General features: G+C 44.6%; 1 non-coding gene across 1 annotated transcript; it reads left to right on the forward strand.

The window, feature by feature from the left end:
* The first annotated feature begins 19,646 nt into the window (after positions 1-19,646).
* On the forward strand, positions 19,647-19,719 carry TRNAF-GAA (transfer RNA phenylalanine (anticodon GAA)). The gene has a single exon. It is a non-coding gene; the product is annotated as a tRNA-Phe (tRNA).
* Positions 19,720-20,258: the final 539 nt, after the last annotated feature.

The following is a 20,258-nucleotide window of genomic DNA, read 5'->3' on the forward strand; positions in this document are numbered from 1 at the left end:
ATGATTTCGCAGTCGTAATCCTTCACTAGCTCTAACCACCTGCGTTGCCTCATGTTGACCTCCTTCTGTGTGAAGAAGTACTTTAAACTTTTGTGGTCCGTATAAATCTCGCTCCGTTCTCCGTAAAGATAATGGCGCCAGATTTTCAACGTAAAGACCATGCGTTGGATAGCGTTGTTCGTACTCCTTTAGCTGCCGTGAGGCGTAGGCTATCACCTTATTATTCTGCATCAGCACGCAACCTAACCCTTGCTTCGATGCATCGCAGTTGACCACGAACTTATCGTTGGGTGTTGGTACACAGAGTACTGGTGCTGAGCACAACTTGTCCTTAAGCAACTTGAAGCTTTCTTCACATCTATCATTCTAGTTGAATCTTTGCTATTTCCGGGTCAGGTTGGTAAGTGGAGTGGCTATCTTAGAAAAACCCTCTATGAACCTCCTATAATAACCTGTTAATCCCAGAAAACTCCTTACTTCGGATGTGTTCTTTGGTCTTGGCCAATCCTTCACGGCCTCTACTTTTGATGGGTCTACAGCAATCTCGTCCTTGGATACTATGTGGCCGATAAATGCTACTTGTGAAAGCCAAAATTCGCACTTCTTGAACTTGGCGTAAAGATGATGCTCCTTCAGTCGTAGCAAGATTAACCTTAAATGTTTCTCGTGCTTGACTTTATCCTTTGAGTACACCAAGATGTCGTCAATGAAAACTACGATGAATTTATCCAAGTAGTCCTTAAAGAATTTATTCATTAAATCCATAAACGCAGCTGGGACGTTGGTAAGACCAAAAGACATAACTAGAAACTCATAATGTCCATAACGAGTTCTAAAAGACGTCTTGGGAATATACTCTTCTCGTACCTTGAGCTGGTGATTCCCGGACCGTAGATCAATCTAAAAAACGGTTTCCCTTCGGAGTTGATCAAACAAGTCGTCAATTCGGGGTAGCGGGTACTTATTCTTATTTTTCACCTTATTCAGCTCGCGATAATCTATACATAACTGCATGCTTCCATCCTTCTTCTTAACAAATAGTACCAGTGCTCCCCATAGTGAATGGCTCGTTCTAATGAAACCCAAGTATAAGAGTTCTTCTAACTACATCTTTAACCCCTTGAGTTCGGTAGCAGCCATCTGATATGGTGCCTTGGAAGTAGGCTCAGTGCCCGATACTAATTCTATTGTGAAGTCAATTTCCCGCGTCGGCGGCAATCCTGGCAAGTCGTCAGGAAATACCTCTGGAAATTCCCTTACAATATGTACATCTCCGACCTTTAGTGGTGTTCCCTTTACCACATGCGTAACACTAGCTAAGAATGTGTGGCATCCTTTTTCTATCATCCTCTGAGCTTTGAGAGATGAAATAAGCGGCGTATGTAGTCCTAAAACTTTTTCCATATAGCATCGTTTCTGACCGGCAGGAGTCTCGAACATCACTTGCTTACGTCTGCTATCGATGGTTACGCCATGCCTTGCTAGCTAGTCCATTCCTAATATCATGTCAAAATCTTTAATCTCCAGTTCTATCAGGTCTCCTTCTAATTCTTACGTCCTTAATTTTGATCGGTACGCCTTGTACTATCCGTGATGATAGGACTATCACCTGAATGCAACTATGTTACAAACCTAGTTCTACAAGGTTTGTCTAATTTCTCTATCATTCCTAACGAGATATAAGAGTATATTGCTCCCAAATCAAGCGATACTAGAACATATACTATCAAGGATAGGAATCTGACATGTAACTTGTAACGCCCTGGATAGCCAAGACCGTTACACTGTGTGTTTATAAAGTGCCAGACTTGCTAACCAAGTTATTTAAATAAAATCGTGTTGTTGAAACTATAAAGGAACTAGGGTTAAAAGTAATTTGGTCTCAAAAGCCACATTTTCATTAGAAGTATCATCTGTTACATGGGATCCCAAAAATATTAAGTTCAAAGACCGTTTACAAAAGACACAAGGTTTATTTACAACAACCGGCCATACTAAGGCAAAATAAGCTGTTAGGTGATCATTGTCCTAATCCACTCCTCGACCTTGGCGGTCGAACCGCTGGCTATGTACATTCCACCTCGGAGCTCTCCACCTCAGGCTTGGTCCAGCTTGCCCTTGCCTTTACCTGCACCATGTAGCACCCGTGAGCCAAGGCCCAGCAAGAAAACACAACAACAACAGAGCATGAACAATTAACAGACAAGTCAATAACTCACATTGCATCACATAAACTCAGATATATCATCAGCCAACATAATCAAGTATTCCACATGCTAGGTATTTCAGTTCATAACATCCACAATTCACAAACGATAACCAGGGCTAGCGCCCTATGGCTGCTCCCTCTGTTATCCCGTTGTTCCTGGCTCCCAGTGGCCAATCCGCGCCCTGTGCGCTTAAATCATGTACAGTACTCTTAGACCGCTTTTACATGTCCCATGGCGTAATACCAACAATGACACGATATAACTTTCGGGAGCACTTAGTCCCATCACAATCTTACAATCGGGTGCAGTTTTCTTACCTTTCAATTGACTAGTTTTTGATGCCACGAAGCCACGAGCACGGTCCTCTACCCCGAGCCTCTCCAAAGACCTAGTCACAACACAAATGAAACATCCTTTGTCACTAATCAATCCCAAAACTACTTCCCAGAACCAATCCCATACTCTCGGAATCCCCCAAATCCCTAAAACAATGCCCCGAGGACATCCCCCGAACCCCCGGAGCAAAGGCTCAAAATTGCAAAATCCCATGTTCTGAAATTGGCCTAGCGCTGCGGCGCAGCCCTGCACAGCCACGGCGCCCAGCAAGTTTGAGCCACGGTGCCCAACAAGTCAGAGAACTTGCTCTGCCCAGAATCAACCTTGCGCCGCGGCGCTCCTTCGCGAGCCCAGAAATCTGGCTTTTTCCCCTGCGTTTTCCCGAACCCAAATCACCCCAAACTCCTACCTAAGCCCCAAAACCAACTCAAAACCCCAAATAGACCATACCTCAACCTATAAACATCATAATCTAACTCAATTATACAACTATTCTCAGAATTCACACTTAAGTTTCAGATTCAAACACTTAAACCAAAACTTGAGTAAAATACAAACCAGACTTCTAAATCCTTAAACCATAACAACTATGAGATTGCAAACATATTTAATACCCTTACCTCAATCAGAAATTCAACTTGAGCTTCCTCCAATCCAAGCTTTGAGCTGAATCCCACCTTAACAAACCAGCTGAATTCCATGCAAGGCAAGCCATGGCTATCTTTTTAATTCTTTTAGAAACCAAATTCAGAACTTAACAAAATAGAGACCAAATCCTTACCTCAGTATAAACCTTGATATATGCTTGATTCCACACCCTTAAGCCCTTTACTAGCCTCAAAGAACACAGTTCAACTCCTCTTCCACTTTGCTTTCTAGGTTCTTGATTCTCCCTTTCCTTCTTGATCCTTCTAGCCTTCCAAGTCTTAACTTCAATTATACTTAGCATAAAAGAATCGTATATATCCTTTTCCCTCAGCCAAAGACATCTATACCATGCCAAAAGACCATTTTAGCCCTCCTCAAATATCCTTTCCTAACTAAACCTCAAGGGCACACTTGTCTTTTACTTACTTTACAGTTCTACCACTTTTCCAACAATACCTGTTACCCTCTATGGTTACTAACAGTTACACAAGTTACCAAATCACCAGTTACAGTTATCTAGCTTTCTAGGACCGTCTCGGTACGTGCGTCACATTGATACCACCACACCCACGCGGTACAAATCACATAGCATAATTATCACATAACATAATACACATAGTCATATAACATGCTTTAAATCATAATCATGCATCTAAATCATCAAAATCACACATAATCTCCATTACGCCCTCCAGGCACACTAATCAAGGCCCTTAAGCCTTATTAGTGAATTTGGGTCGTTACATAACTGCTTGTTACTAGCATTGGCTCCTCCTTGGGTCAAGGCAAAGACTTTGGTCTGGAACCATCGTTTAATCCTTTTTCTCCTTCTGCTTGAGCTGTGGACATTCCTTCTTTCGATGACTTTCCTAACCAAAGTTGAAGCATCCCTTGATGTTTGCATGACATTCCCCAAGATGTTTCTTTTGGCCCTTAGAGCATTGCGGGTATTCTACAGAACCCGACTTATTGCCTCCATTGTTTGCCCGTGCTCTTTTATCACCATTAGGCTGCTTATCATCTGGATGCCTTCTCTTCTGACCATTACTATTACTATTGCTATGTTGACAGCTATTGTTTTTCGACCATTTTGAGGTTGACCCTGCTGTTTAGGCTCAAGCCTACTAGCCTTCTCCTTACTAACATTCGCCTGAAGCCTTTCTACTTCTATTGTCGTTTCTAGAACATTGGCATAGGTAGTATTGCCCGGGTTTGCTAGCTTAACCCCTAATTCAATCTTTGGTCTAAGTCCTCTAACGAACTTGGTCACCCTCATAAAGTCAGTTGGAACCAACTCTAGTGAAAACTTGGCTAATCTATCGAACTGCTGAGCATATTCTACTACCATTAAGTTGCCCTGCTTCAAACTAGTGAACTCCTCGACCCTTGTAGCGATGACTGCCGAGTTGTAATACTTCTTGTGGAACAGCTCCACAAATCTTGTCCATATCATGGTGGCGACATCATTAGTTTGATGAACTAAGTCCCACCATATTCTAGCATCCTTCTTAAGCAGAGACGAAAAGTAGGATATACGGTCCGCGTTGCCGAGATTCATTTGCGCTAGGATCGACTTTACATTTCTGAGCCATTATTCTGCTTCAAAGGGGTATGTTGTCCCTTCAAAGTTTTGAGCGTGTTGCTTACAAAACCGCTCGTAGATTGGCTCCATGTGCTGAGTTGGGTATGGCACATAGTTCTCCATTGGCCATGCCCCATAGGGACCTACTTGATGGGGTACTTGAGCCATCTGCTGAGGATGTGGTTGCGGCTGAGGTGGAGGCTGAGTTTGTTGTTTCTGTTGATGTAGTAATTCATCCACTTGCTGTCGTAGTCTTGCAATTTCTACAGTGTTGTCAACCGCCACCGGCAACACTCTTTCTTTAGCAGCAGCATTGGTTGCACGCCTTCCCCTTCTGCGAACTGTAGGGGCTTCATAAGTTTTGGGATCGACGCTTTAGGCGTTTCCGTTGGTGCGAGCAAATCTTTTGAGCGACATCCTCAACAAAGTTCTAACAGTCAAGAACATGTTAGAACTTATCCTAATAGGCTCCAAGGCAAAACTTAATCTAAGCAAACATAACTCGAACCTATTAATTATGATTTCTTATGAAAAAATTATTTAAGCCTTCTTTATGATTAGGGTCTATTTCTAAACTTAGAAAAATAAGCCATCTTTATAATTTACTAAGTCTATTTCTAATCATCCTATATAACTTAATTCTCAGGCTCGAAACTCATCGTTGTTCCAAAGTTAACCATATTAAGGGAGGGCTGGGATCAGTAAAATCCTTCCCACTACTATGGCCCCCTAAACTCTCAATATAGAACCCGGTCCATTGATTTGTATCCACTCTCACTGAACTTGGTCATTATTTATTAAATTGATTATTTATTATGATTGTAGAAAAAAATCAAACTCATACATGTCATTCAAAAATAACAATGATATTTATTTGGAAAAAAAGTTTTCACTATGTGCAATCATAAATGCAAAGATAATAAATAAATAAAATAAACTAATTTACAGATATTCTTAACTAAAAACATAAGGGCTAAAACATTTTACTAACACATAATCATAACAACTATAACATAATCACTTACATTGGCGGTTAGATTCGGAGCTTGAGCGTGTGTATCAAGGAGAACTTCATGCAAATGGACCGTTGCTCTGATACCAACTATAACGACCCAATTATTCTAGACCTTGGACCATTAATAACTACTATACTAATCTTAAGAAAACGTACATATGAAATAACCATAACTTTATTTAAAAACTGTAAGTAAATGTTGAATACATAAAAATTTATTTAGGATGTGGGATCCCATTGTTTTGAAAATAAAACAAAACATAACTTAAATAAATTGGTTACAAAATTAAGTGTGGAAAAATAATACATAGAAATCATAACTAAAAGACTAAAAAACAACTTCATCCTCTAATCAAACGCTCAGTCCATCGATTCCATCCTGCCACAATACACATTCCCAAGCTGCCAAGAATCTTTCCGCCGCCATAACTATTTTCCTGCACATATAAAACATAAAGGAATGAGTCTAATGCCCAGCAAGGAAAATCTACTACAAGCATGAAACATAATCATACACATAACTATAAGCTATAAACATATAACATATATCTATAAAGACGTACATCATATAAGAGTATACTATTAATGGCCATTAAAACATGTGATAAACCATCTGCGTCCCCTTTCTAATATCTGAGGTAGGTTAGATCACATGGTAGGTTTATGATAACCCATCTACGTCCCCTGTCTAATATCTGAGGTAGGGTAAATCATAACCATGAAACATAAGAAAACATAACATAACATACTATAGCATAACTTATCATAACATATCAACATAACATATAAGCATATAAAACTATCCTATTTTCCTTACCTAAATACCGAGATGATGAGAACAAAGTCGGGATTTTGGAACACTCCTAAAACCCATAATAGAGAGGTGAGTATACTAAAGAAAATGGATGAAAAGAATGAACTACACCATCGAAAAGATACTTACCAATAAGAATCTTACGTTGAAGATCTTAGATGCCTAACTAAGAATAGAGAATACGAGTTAGGATTTGAGTAGAAAAACTATAAGAACAATACAGAAAGGAACTAGAATAAGGAATACCTTGAATGCTTCTATGATCGAACTATACCTCGAAATCGAAATACACTATAACCTTACTTTGCAAGTGTTTATTAAGCTTATAATGATTAAGCTTATAACCCCAACCCAAGTGTTTATCACGCTATAGTCTCACTAGCACCTGGAAGGCTCTGATTAATGCTTGAAGAATGAATGAAAAGGCTTGGTGCTAGAACCTATTTATAGAGCTTTAGGAATAAAAATCTTCTTTTTGGCTTTGAATAAAAATAATGAATTTAATTGAAAATATTTGAATATCCTTCATCCAAAGGCTTAGGACTTGATCAAATTGTTTAGAGAGATTTAAGGAGTCAAAGCTTGATTTTTAAAACAAAAATAATAAAAACAAATAGATACCTAACTTCTAACTCCCTAAATCTCGTAACTCTAAACTCACCCTACAGTAAAATCAATATATCTGAAGCTGTAGGACTTTGATTTAGACTTTCTTTATACCGTTAGAAAGCTAATTCAATTATCTATAACTTTCTAGAAATACTATTTTTCGAAATTCATAACATAACTAGGTCAAAAATAGGTTGTAAATTACAATATCCTAAAATTACGAAAAATCTATTTAATTATCTAAATCTCAAATAAATAAAATTGTAACAAATTTCATGCTCCTAACAAATTCTGGTGAAGACTAAGTCTTATATTTTCCTTATTTTATCATTAAAATAATAATTCCTTATGTTGACGCGGTTCTTCGCCAATAGGTAATTAAGAGAAGAAGAGAAAGGGATTAGTGCTGAAAGTAGAACCGTCACAGATGAAATCTTAGAGAATGAATTAGGTGACTCAAGACACGTTTTTAAGTGGTTCAAAGGTTAAAATCATTCTACTCCACTAGTCAATATTATTGATATATTCTGGGTTTGTGGCTACAAAGTGTATATCTCTTCTGAGATTATTTTTTCCAACCCTTATCAACTCCCAGGGTCTCCATATTTATAAGAGAAGGCACCTGGAAGTTGGTAAGGAGGTCATCCTGTGACCTTCTTATTTGTCATATCAACTCTGTGACATTCATGATTAATTCCTAAACCTGACACATGAGTATGGTCAAATCGATAGATAAGGAGATAATGGGCCGCACGGCCCAACCCAGCCGTGGGTGTCTGAATACGCACGTTCCTGCTGCGTGTCCGAGAAGTCAGGGAGATATCAGACACGTGATGTCAGATATAGGCACGTTTATCTTGTGTGTGTTGACTTTACAAAGGGTCAGAGATCTTATGAGGAGGAGCTCGTGGCACGAGCTTCTTCCCTGACCCGACCTTCGGCCTCAAGGATTCCTTCCCCCAGTCTTGGGCAGCCTCGGCGAGTTCTTGAGGATACATCGAGCTAAGGGGGTTCGACCTGGAAAACAGGATCTCCGACCTGGGGAAGTTTATGGACTAACCTTGATTAGTCCGAGGCTCGACCTGCTAATCAGCCCGTGGGAAAACCAGGGCGTACATCTGCCCCCCGAGCTCCTGCTCGTGGTATATGACGTCATATATAGAAAACCACAGTAGGGGCTTTTAGACTTCCCCACAATCCTTCGCATTCCACTTTTTGTGCAGGCGTCTGATACGTGGAACGCCATGGGTGGTGACGGTACGTTTTACGAGAATCGCATTTAATGGCCTAGTCTAAGCCCAGTCGTTGTTTCGTATTTCGAGTGGAAGGCCTCGGATCCCTCACTAGGGTCATCCAAGAGCCTTCTACACGTGATACTTCACATATATATAAAAAGGGGGTGGCCACCCTACGCACGGGCCACCCCTTCATTCAAAATTTCCCAAATTTCTCTCCTTCTTCCCTCTCTAACTTTCAGAAGAACAAAACCCTCGCCTTCGCTGCTGCCATTCTCATTGTTCAAGAAGCTTAGGCGCACGAGTTTCTCCGAAGCTTTGGAAGCTATCTCACCGACGAAGCTCCTATCAACGCAGCATTCTCTTCGACCTTCCAGCCATATACTGTAAGTTTCTTGACCCTGTTCATTTTGAAAACATGCTACTGTAGCTTAGGTAAAAAAAATTACTGTAGCCGCATGCAAGGGTTTTTTAGGTTGCGTGAATAAGGAGGGTGACAGCCTTCTTTAGGCTAGGACATATTGGTTGTAGGAAATCTCCTTAGAGTCTGGGTTTCAGGATGCTTTTTCTGGGACTTTTTCTGGGTAGGAGTTTTGGAGAATTTTGGGTGTAAAACCGGGTAGCTTAGGGAACACGCCTCATGGGCGGTTTTGCAATTCCTGCCTACTGAAACTTTCCTCCCAAGGAAAATTTCACTCTGAACCTCCTGACACTCGAATTCCGAGTAATCTGGGATCTGTTGGGAGCATACGCGCGTGTTCACTGAACCGCGTGGTTCCACTTCCCACGAGCTGGGCTTTCCTCAGCTCGTGTAAATAATAATTATTCTTCCTCCCGCTTGGGTCACCTTTTCTAAAATGTTTTCTTGTGTTCACTAGGCGACCAGATGGCTCCAAAAAAGAACCTCCCTCAGAAGAACGTTGGAAGTTCGACCTCCTGGCAGGAGAAGGGAAAGGCGGTGATGCCCAGCTCGCCGATCCCCCACTTTGGGCCGGCCGTGGAGAAACAAGTCGAGGTGGCCCTCGATGCATTCTTTGAGGCGGAGAGAATCGTCTCAAAGGTGACCGATCAGGTGAAGATCAACAAACTTTTCCTCACCCATAAGATCCCACTGGGGAAAGCCTCAGTCATAGCCCGACCTGCTGCGGAGGGCGAGCAGAGCTGCACGCCGCTAGACGAATCGTTTGCGGCCTGGAGTGGTGAACACTTCAAGGCAGGGGCCTTCCTCCCCCTGGATCAGTACTTCGCTGACTTTCTGAACTACGTGGGGTTGGCCCCTTTTCAGCTCCCCCCCAACTCCTACCGTCTGTTGGCAGGGTTGAGGTACTTGTTCAAGAAGCAGGAGTGGGAGGTCCCTACTCTTGCTGATATTTTATATTTCTTTTGCCTCAAAGCCAGCCCGGATCAGCGGGGGCGAGGTGACGGGTTTTACTATTTAACCCGTTTTCCTAATACGGTGGCGGTCATCGAGCTGCCAAGCCATCCAAATGACTTCAAGGACTAGTTCTTCATGTCAACTAGGTTCCGGAACTGTGAGCACCACTACTTCAACCGTCCTCGTAAGTGAACCCTGACCTTAGCTCGCCTTTTAAGTGTTGTTTAATTTTAGCTCCTCCCGTATTCCATTCTGATTCCAGCCCAATCTTGCAGCCATCTACGCGAGGACCGAGAAGTCTGCGACCCTCGGGGGTCAATATGAAACACTGGCGGGCTTGCCCCCCAGTGAAAAGGACTATCGCGTGCTCGTGACGGACGAGACAATGGTGTTCTGCAAACTGATTTTTCCAAATCAGACTTTGAACCTGAAGAGGCCACGAGGGCCGCCCCCAGCTCGCGCAAACAGACCTATCACCGTGGAGGAGGTCGCGGAAGAGGAGGACGAGGAGGACGAAGCAGCTGAAGTTCCACTCGTGAGGAATAGGAAGAGGAACTTGGAGGTCGCCCAAGGGATGGACGAGTAGAGGATGCAATCCGGAGCAGCCGCGGGTCCTTCCGGCCAAGGTAACCGTTTCTTGCTTAGGAATGTAGATAGGGCCACTGCGGACCCCCGGCTGGTTAGGTTCAATCCTAGGCAGATCGTCCATCACCACCAAAGGAACCCGGACCTGAACACACTCCTGCTCCATTGTGTTGACCGGCTCGTGCTGGATCACCAGGATAGTCGGCCTAGGGGTACCATAGTAGTAGATAACACCCTAGCTTTTAGGTCGATCATTTTTTAGGAGTATGGGACCAATTTACGTACATAGCCATCACTCCAGAGAGGCATCTATGCTCCGGGGCTTAGGCAGTATGTAGAAGAGTCTAGTCCCGAGTCAGAACCGGACCCCGAACTTGCGCCTATTCGGGAAATAATCATCTTAGGTTCTTCCAGCTCGGGGGGTAGGGCTCCTCTAGTATTCGTATACTTTTTGCCTTGCAATTTTAACTTGGGTATTTCTTCATGCTTTCGGCTATAATATGCATATTTTGTTGTTTAATAAACTTAGTTCGTGTTAACCGTTATTTATATCCCGGGCCCTTTAAGAAGAACCACGATCAATAAATTTAAGTTAACTTCTAAGTTTTATGACCCGGTTAAAACCAGGAACTTATTTTGAAAACTTAGTTCGTGTTAACTTTTTATCCATATCTCGTGCTCTTTAAGAAGAACCACGATCAATAAATTTAAGTTAACTTCTAAGTTTTATGACCCGGTTAAAACCAGGAACTTATTTTTAAAACTTAGTTCGTGTTAACTTTTTATCCATATCTTGTGCTCTTTAAGAAGAACCACGATCAATAAATTTAAGTTAACTTCTAAGTTTTATGACCCGGTTAAAACCAGGAACTTATTTTGAAAACTTAGTTCGTGTTAACTTTTTATCCATATCTCGTGCTCTTTAAGAAGAATCACGATCAATAAATTTAAGTTAACTTCTAAGTTTTATGACCCGGTTAAAACCAGGAACTTATTTTGAAAACTTAGTTCGTGTTAACTTTTTATCCATATCTTGTGCTCTTTAAGAAGAACCACGATCAATAAATTTAAGTTAACTTCTAAGTTTTATGACCCGGTTAAAACCAGGAACTTATTTTGAAAACTTAGTTCGTGTTAACTTTTTATCCATATCTCATGCTCTTTAAGAAGAACCACGATCAATAAATTTAAGTTAACTTCTAAGTTTTATGACCCGGTTAAAACCAGGAACTTATTTTGAAAACTTAGTTCGTGTTAACTTTTTATCCATATCTCGTGCCATTTAAGAAGAACCACGATCAATAAATTTAAGTTATCTTCTAAGTTTTATGACCCAGTTAAAACCAGGAACTTATTTTGAAAACTTAGTTCGTGTTAACTTTTTATCCATATCTCGTGCTCTTTAAGAAGAACCATGATCAATAAATTTAAGTTAACTTCTAAGTTTTATGACCCGGTTAAAACTAGGATGGGACTTAGTTCGCGTTAACCCTTATACACTGATAAGAATCAACACCTAAGTCGTTAAGGAGACCTGGTTATATCCAGGTACCATATGCCCCCCAAGTAACTGGGAAAGGGTCTTTCGTGGTTACTTTAAGATTGTACTTGCAAAAAAGAAAAACTTGATTCTTATTTATACATAAAAAGTGGCCTTCTAGGCTTTACAAGTGGATCATTGATAATATTTCTTCAAATGGATGGCGTTCCAAGTCTGTGGGACTGCCCCTCCATTAAGTCAAGCTAACTTATAGGTTCCTTCCTTGATGACTTCAATGACCTGATATGGTCCTTCCCAGTTCGGTCCTAAGACTCCATCCTTGGGATCTTTTCCGGCCAGGAAGACTCTTCTTAGGACCAAGTCGCCGACGCTAAAGGTACATTTTTTTACTTTAGCGTTGAAGTAGCGAACGATCTTTTGCTGGTAATGGGCGAGCTGGAGTTGCAAATCCTCTCGCCTTTCATCAATAAGGTCCAGGGAATGGCATAGGAGCTCGTGGTTCCTATCCTGGTCGTAAGACTGGACCCTATGCGACAGAACTTTAATTTCCACGGGGAGGACTGCTTCACTCCCAAAGGTTAGGGAGAAAGGAGTGTGACCCGTAGGAGTTCGATGTGAGGTCCGGTATGCCCAAAGGACCTGGGGGAGCTGTTCTGGCCAGATCCCCTTTGCCTCATCTAGCCTCTTCTTGAGGCTCGCCTTTAGAGTTTTGTTGACAGCCTTGACCTGGCCATTTGCCTGAGGATAGGCCACAGAGGAGAAGCTTTTCACAATCCCGTGCCTTTCACAAAACTCAGTGAACAGGTCGCTGTAGAACTGAGTACCGTTGTCGGAGACAATCTTCGTCGACAGGCTAAACCGACAGACGATGCTTTTAACCACAAAGTCGAGTACCTTCTTCGATGTTATTGTTGCCAACGGCTCTGCCTCGGCCCATTTAGTAAAGTAGTCGATGGCTACCACGGCGTAGCGGACCCCGCCCTTTTCGGTAGGCAGGGCACCTACTAAATCTATCCCCCAAACGGCGAATGGCCAAGGGGCTGAGATCATTTTCAGTTCGACTGGAGGAGCTCGGGCAACCGCAGCGAAGCGCTGGCACTTGTCGCACTTTTTCACATATGAAATCGAGTCTTTGGACAGAGTTGGCCAGAAATAACCTTTCCTGAGAACCTTCAAGGCCAGGCTTTGCCCCCCAGCATGATCTCCGCAGAATCCTTCGTGAATGTCTTGCAAGATGGCCTGTGCCTCATCTGGATGAACGCACCGGAGGAGAGGTAGGGAATGCCCACGTCGGTACAACACACCATCGACCAGCGTGTACCTCGGAGCTTGATACAAGACTCGCCGTGCATCGCTACGCTCTTCAGGCAACTTACCTTCGATGAGATACTCAAGAATGGGGGTCATCCAGGTCGGCCTGGCATCAATCATCTCGACCTCTGCCCGATCTCCCTCTATACTTGGTTCTTTCAAGAATTCTATTGGCACTAACCCCAGGGTTTCTGTCTCTCCCGAGGTGGCGAGTTTGGCGAGAGCATCTGCGTTGGCGTTCTGTTCTCGAGGTATCTGTTCAATCGATCCTTGCTCAAATGTGGGCAGCTCAGTTCTTACCTTCGCCAAATAGGCGGCCATCTTGGGTCCCCGCGCCTGATATTTTCCCAGAACTTGGTTTACCACGAGCTGGGAGTCACTGAAGCACTGGACGGAAGTCGCCTTTAACTCCTGAGCTACCCTTAGCCCAGCCAACAAAGCTTCGTACTCTGCCTCATTGTTGGATGCCTTGAACCCGAACCTTAGCGGTGAGTGGAACCTATGTCCCTCGGGAGATATTAGGATGATTCCAGCCCCGGAGCCGCCCTCGTTAGATGAACCATCAACAAAGATCTTCCACGACGAATGCGGCGAGGCGACTTGAGGTAGGCCTTCTGATGGATCCTCCTGGAATCCCGTGCACTCCACCACGAAGTCAGCCAACACCTGACTTTTTATGGCAGTTCGTGGAGTATAGAAAATCTCGAACTGACTGAGCTCGACCGCCCACTTTAACAATCGTCCTGGTGCTTCAGGCTTTTGCAAAACCTGCCTTAGAGGCTGATCGGTCATGACGTGTATCGAGTGGGACTGGAAATATGGTCTGAGCTTTTGCGAGGCTGTGATTAGGCAAAACGCCAATTTTTCCATCAGTGGGTACCGTGACTCTGCTCCGAGGAGTCTCTTGCTGATGTAGTAGACTGGCTTTTGAACTTGGTCCTCTTCTCGTACTAGCACGGCGCTAGCTGGATCCTCTGTGACGGCCATGTAGAGGAAAAGAGTTTCTCCTGCCCTGGGTTTCGACAGCACGGGCGGTTCAGCCAGATGCGCCTTCAGATCGAGGAATGCGCTTTCGCACTCTACTGTCCACTCAAATTTCTTGTTTCCCCGGAGCAGGTTGTAAAAGGGCAAACACTTGTCGGTCGATTTGCAAATGAACCGGTTGAGTGCTGCCACTCTTCCTGTGAGGCCTTGGACGTCTTTCCGCGACCTAGGGGAAGGAAGCTCGAGCAGTGACCTGATTTTGTCAGGGTTTGCCTCGATTCCTCGGGTATTGACTATAAACCCCAGGAATTTCCCTGAAACGACACCGAACGTGCATTTCTGAGGATTGAGCCTCATGTCGTATTCCCGTAGTATTTTAAAACATTCTTCCAGGTCGGAAACATGGTTGTCGGCAGTCTTTGACTTGACGAGCATGTCATCAACATACACCTCCATGTTCTTTCCGATCTGGTCCGCGAACATTCTGTTTACTAGCCTCTGGTAGGTAGCTCCGGCATTCTTCAGACCAAACGGCATAACCTTATAGCAATAGACATTCGTTGGGGTCATGAAGCTGGTATGCTCCTGGTCGGCCGGGTTCATCGCTATCTGATTGTAGCCTGAGTACGCGTCCATGAAGGACATGAGCTCGTGCCCCGCCGTAGCATCTACCAGCTGATCGATTCTAGGCAGTGGAAAGAAATCCTTGGGGCAGGCTTTATTCAGGTCAGAGAAATCAATGCAAGTCCGCCATTTCTTGTTGGGCTTTGGAACTAGCACGGAGTTGGCGATCCAAATTGGAAATTTGGCTTCGCGGATAAAGCCACACTTTTTGAGCCGGGCCACTTCTTCTTCTAGGGCTTCAGCTCGGGTTGTTCCTAAACGCCTTTGCTTTTGAGACTTGGCAGGAACGCTTTTATCCAGATGGAGCGTGTGCATGATGACACTCAGACTAATCCCCACCATGTCCTCGTGGGACCATGCGAATACGTCCAAGCTATTCTTCAGAAACGCAATCAGCTCCGCCTTTTTCTTGCCGCAGAGGTTCTTCCCAAGCTTAACCGTCCGTGACGGATTTTGTTCATCAATGTTCACCTCCTCGAGCTCCTCAATAGCCTGGAGCTCGGATCTGTCCTCGCCTACTCGGGGGTCAATGTCCTTGCTCAAGGCGATCTTTTCCTCTTCGGTATTCTGAGGTTTTTCAATCTCAGGGGCCGCCAAGGGTCCCTGAGATTCCTCCTCACCCTGAATGTCCATTGCCAGCTACCCGGGTTTAGACTTTCCCTTCATGGAAATGCTGTAGCATTCCCTGGCAGCGAGCTGATCGCTCTTGATGGTACAGATTCCTGTTGAACTAGGGAACTTCATGACGAGGTGTCGAACGGAAGTGATGGCCTCGAAAGCTATGAGCGTCGGTCGGCCCAAAATGGCGTTGTAGGCAGCGAAGCAGTCAATGACCACGAACTCAAGTAGCTTGGAGACTGTTCGAGACTCTTCTCCTAGGGTGATCACCAGCTCGATCGTCCTTATCGCTGCCGATCCTTCTCCCGAAAAGCCATATAGCATCATGGAGGTCGCCTTTAGCTCTGCGACGGTTAGACCCATCTTTTCTAATGTGGATCGGAATAAAAGGTTCACCGAGCTTCCGTTGTCCACCAACACTCTCCTCACTTTCCGGTTGGCAAGCTGGACTGCTATGACCAAGGGATCATTATGGGGGAATTGGACGTGACCTGCGTCTTCCTCCGTAAAAGTAATCAGTTGCTTCTCTAACCGCTGCTGTTTTGACCGACGCTGCTCCGGGACGAACTCCGCTCCGTTGTGGGCCTTTAACTCATTCACATAACTCTTCTGGGCGCCTCTGCTCGTGCCAGCCATGTGCGGTCCTCCAGAGATGGTGGATATCTCTCCCTCGATCACGGGAGGAGGGACGTCCTGATCTACCCGAGGCTCAGGCTGGCTGGCTGGGACTTCTGGAGTTAGTCGACCCGCTGGGACCCTGTTTCGCGAATATTGCGCCAAGGGGCCTACTCAGATGAGAGTCTCGATTTCATCTTTTAGATGCTTGCAATCGTCGGTATTGTGGCCGACGTCGTTATGGAAATGGCAGAATTTTGAAGTATCTCTCTTTCCCTTGTGGTGTTTCAATGGCTCTGGCCTCTTCCAGGGGACCCGAGTAGAGTTGGCTAGGAAGATGCTTTCCCTGGACTGGGTGAGCTCGGTATATGCTGTGAACACGAGCTTGAATTTATCCACGGACTTATTCTTCTTTTGACCGTGCTAGCTGTTTTCACCATTTCCCTTTCTTTTGCCACCACCGGGCTGGTGTTCTGCGCGTCGCCGGGGATCGCCACCACGATCTCCGTCCCCGCTCCAGCGGGCTTCTCGAGAACCAGGCTGGTCCCCGCGGCTGAAGCTTCAGCTTCTTCTAAGTTTATCCACTCTTGGGCTCTGTTAAGGAATTCGTTAACCGAGCTGACTCCCTTCCTCTGAATATCTTTCCACAGGTCTCCCCCGACCAGGATTCCGGTTCTCATGGCCATGAGCTTAGAGCTATCGTCAGCGTCTCGGGCTCGAGCAGTGACATTTGCGAATCTGCTCAAGTAGGCTTTTAGCGTTTTACCGGGCTGCTGTCTCACGTTAGCTAGGGAATCGGATTGGACTCGGGCGGCCTGGGAGGCGCGGAATGCCCTTTTGAAGTCAGCAGAAAAAGTCTTCCAGGAGCTGATTGACTGTCTTTTACTTTGCTTGAACCACTGCCTGGCAGGTCCGATCAGTGTGGAAGGGAAGATCAAGCAACGCAGCTCCGGGCCAATGTTATGAGCCATCATTAGGGTGTTGAACATCCCCAAATGATCCGACGGGTCCCCGTCCCCGTTGAACTTTGACAAGTGGGGCATACGGAAACCAGATGGGTATGCCGTCGCTGCTATATTGGGGGCGAAGAGTTCCATTTCGTCGCCCGAATCATACTCGTCTTTTTCTTTTTCTGTTAGGAGCTTCCTCATCAGCTCCTCCATCTGAGTTAGACGCTCGAGGGTTTGGTCCTGAGATCCTGGGTTATTCCGGGGTTGTTCCACAGCTCCGGACCCATTGTACATATTAGCTGGGTTGTTTCCCCTCCTATCTTGAGATAGGTTATTTGGGACGTTCCCTCTGTTACGTACTTCGGATCGGACTCCCGCCGAGTGGGCCTGACTACCATTCCTAGCCCTGTCCTCTCTGTGAGAGTTGAGGCTATCTCGAAGCTCGCCTCCCTGGGTTGTCTGGTGGCTCTGTGCCGAACTCAGTCGCTGACGCAGGTCTCCTCCGGAGAGATCACTCTGGCGGCTGCCGGTCCAATGACTCCTGCTGGATAGGCTTGGAGTCCGCCTTTGGTGGTGAGGACCTAAGCTTTCTTCAGGCGCCCTGCTATGCCGGGAAGGTCCCGCTGATGGTGGGTCTCTCCTACTACTTCCGCAAGCCGGGATGTCTCGGAAAGGCCGAGGAGACGGATATCTGATTGGAGAAGGAGGATGCCTTACTGGGGAGGCGATCCTAGTTCCATCCGGATGGATCAAATTTACCGGGGGCCTTTCGGCCCTGCTAGCTTGCTGGTCCCACCCTGGGCGAGCTGGACGAGGCGCAGGACGGTCTTCTGGGATGGGCTGACGCTGCTGGCCCGCCCCGGATCTCCTTCGGGAGTTTCCTCGAGCTCTCCGGAGCGTTCCCGAGGAAGGTTGAGAACTAGGAGTTGACGTCCTGACCGAACGGCTGTATTGCTGTTGTTCGACCCCAGGCATTTCACTGAAGTTTGCCTCTTGATGGTGTGACGAAGGGGTGGAGTTGGCTGCATGAGGCCTACCCGACCAGCTATGCCTGGGCCGATTACCCCGGTGAGACTTAGGAGCCTCACCTTGCCTCTCTCCAACGTTAACGTTGGTTGTGATAGGGGGTAGTCGGGCCAGAATATCCTGGATTTGCCGACCGGCTGTTGCTAACTGGCTCCTCAGTTGAGCATTCTCCATCTCCACCGCAGTATAATAAAACGGGTTCGGATTAGGTGGCCGGGGTGCTGAGCTACCAGTGTCGTCTTGGCCTGCCGGCTGCTTTCCTGGCCTCTGTTGGACTTCAGGAATTTGTTCATCAGGGAAGGCAATATGGTGGGCCTCCTGCCCATCCTGCTGCTCTATTTCGTTGCCATGCCTGGATCGAGTGGTCACCATAGTTGAATGTTTGTGGCAGCACTAATTGAACTTGCTCTCAATGAAAGCACCAAACTGTTGATGCAGTTCTTCGCCAACAGGTAATTAAGAGAAGAAGAGAAAGGGATTAGTGCTGAAAGTAGAACCGTCACAGATGAAATCTTAGAGAATGAACTAGGTGACTCAAGACACGTTTTTAAGTGGTTCAAAGGTTAAAATCCTTCTACTCCACTAGTCAATATTATTGATATATTCTGGGTTTGTGGTTACAAAGTGTATATCTCTTCTGAGATTATTTTTTCCAACCCTTATCAACTCCCAGGGTCTCCATATTTATAGGAGAAGGCACCTGGAAGTTGGTAAGGAGGTCATCCCGTGACCTTCTTATTTGTCATATCAACTCTGTGACATTCATGATTAATTCCTAAACCTGACACATGAGTATGGTCAAATCAATAGATAAGGAGATAATGGGCCGCACGGCCCAACCCAGCCGTGGGTGTCTGAATACGCACGTTCCTGCTGCGTGTCCGAGAAGTCAGGGAGATATCGGACACGTGATGTCAGATATAGGCACGTTTATCTTGCGTGTGTTGACTATACAAAGGGTCAGAGATCTTAGGAGGAGGAGCTCGTGGCACGAGCTTCTTCCCTGACCCGACCTTCGGCCTCAAGGATTCCTTCCCCCAGTCTTGGGCAGCCTCGGCGAGTTCTTGAGGATACCTCGAGCTAAGGGGGTTCGACCTGAAAAACAGGATCTCCGACCTGGGGAAGTTTACGGACTAACCTTGATTAGTCCGAGGCTCGACCTGCTAATCAGCCCGTGGGAAAACCAGGGCGTACACCTTAATAATCATACATATGACAAGTGTCATATTCCTATTGGCTCTATCTAAACCTTATGAATAACCATGCTCATGACAAGTGTCATATTCTTATTAGCTCTATCTAAACCTTAGGTTATAATAATTATCATATTAATAACCAGCAATATTAATCAAACCTTATGTTATAATTAATATTCTTAAACTATAGGTTAAACTTATAAAATCCATAACTATTGCTAGGAGTTTCCAACTAAGTTCTGGCTTGAACCAAAATCCACAGTCATAAACATACTACAACTACTACTAGCTATTACTATTACTACTACTATCTAACTAGCTCAGTAAAGTTCTTGGACTCTACATCCCCCTTTCGTCTTTTTAAGACATAGTCCAAGTCCTCTAGTAAAATGATGATGATGCATTATGAATGGCCGGGATTGCTCAGTTGGTAGAGCAGAGGATTGAAAATCCTTGTGTCACCAGTTCAAATCTGGTTCCTAGTACATGAGCGATTTGTATGATTATCTATTCTATAAATTAATAAATATAGGTCCACATACAGATTCTATACATAGTATTTAGAGATGTGCCCTTTTTTTTTAGAATAGTAAAAGATGAGTAAAGAGTATATGTATAATATATAAAATGTATATAAAGTATAATATGTAAACGAAAAGAGCATGTTAATACTTCATAGATCAAAAAAAGGGAAATTTTTTGGTTGAAAGACCTAAAAGTCTAGTCTGGGGGAGTTGAAGGGTGCGAATAGCCAAGGGGGAGTTGAAGGGCGCGAATAGCCAAGATTCTTCTCAGAAATAGTATAAATAGAATTTAATCCCCTTTCATTTATTTTTTTACTATTCTAATTCTTCATTTTGTCCTATGCGACTTTCCGGAGCCCACCTAAATGATGTGCGCGATGCATAGTTATATTATAGTTCAGCATTATGAACTCGTTTAGTTTCATCCTATTGACTCAACTCATCCCCAAAAAGGATCTTCAAAATAGGAAATTCGTAATGAATCTCTCTAATTGTCGAAC

The sequence above is a fragment of the Humulus lupulus genome, chromosome 4, assembly GCF_963169125.1.
Source record: "Humulus lupulus chromosome 4, drHumLupu1.1, whole genome shotgun sequence".
In the NCBI taxonomy this organism is placed as follows: Eukaryota; Viridiplantae; Streptophyta; class Magnoliopsida; order Rosales; family Cannabaceae; genus Humulus; species Humulus lupulus.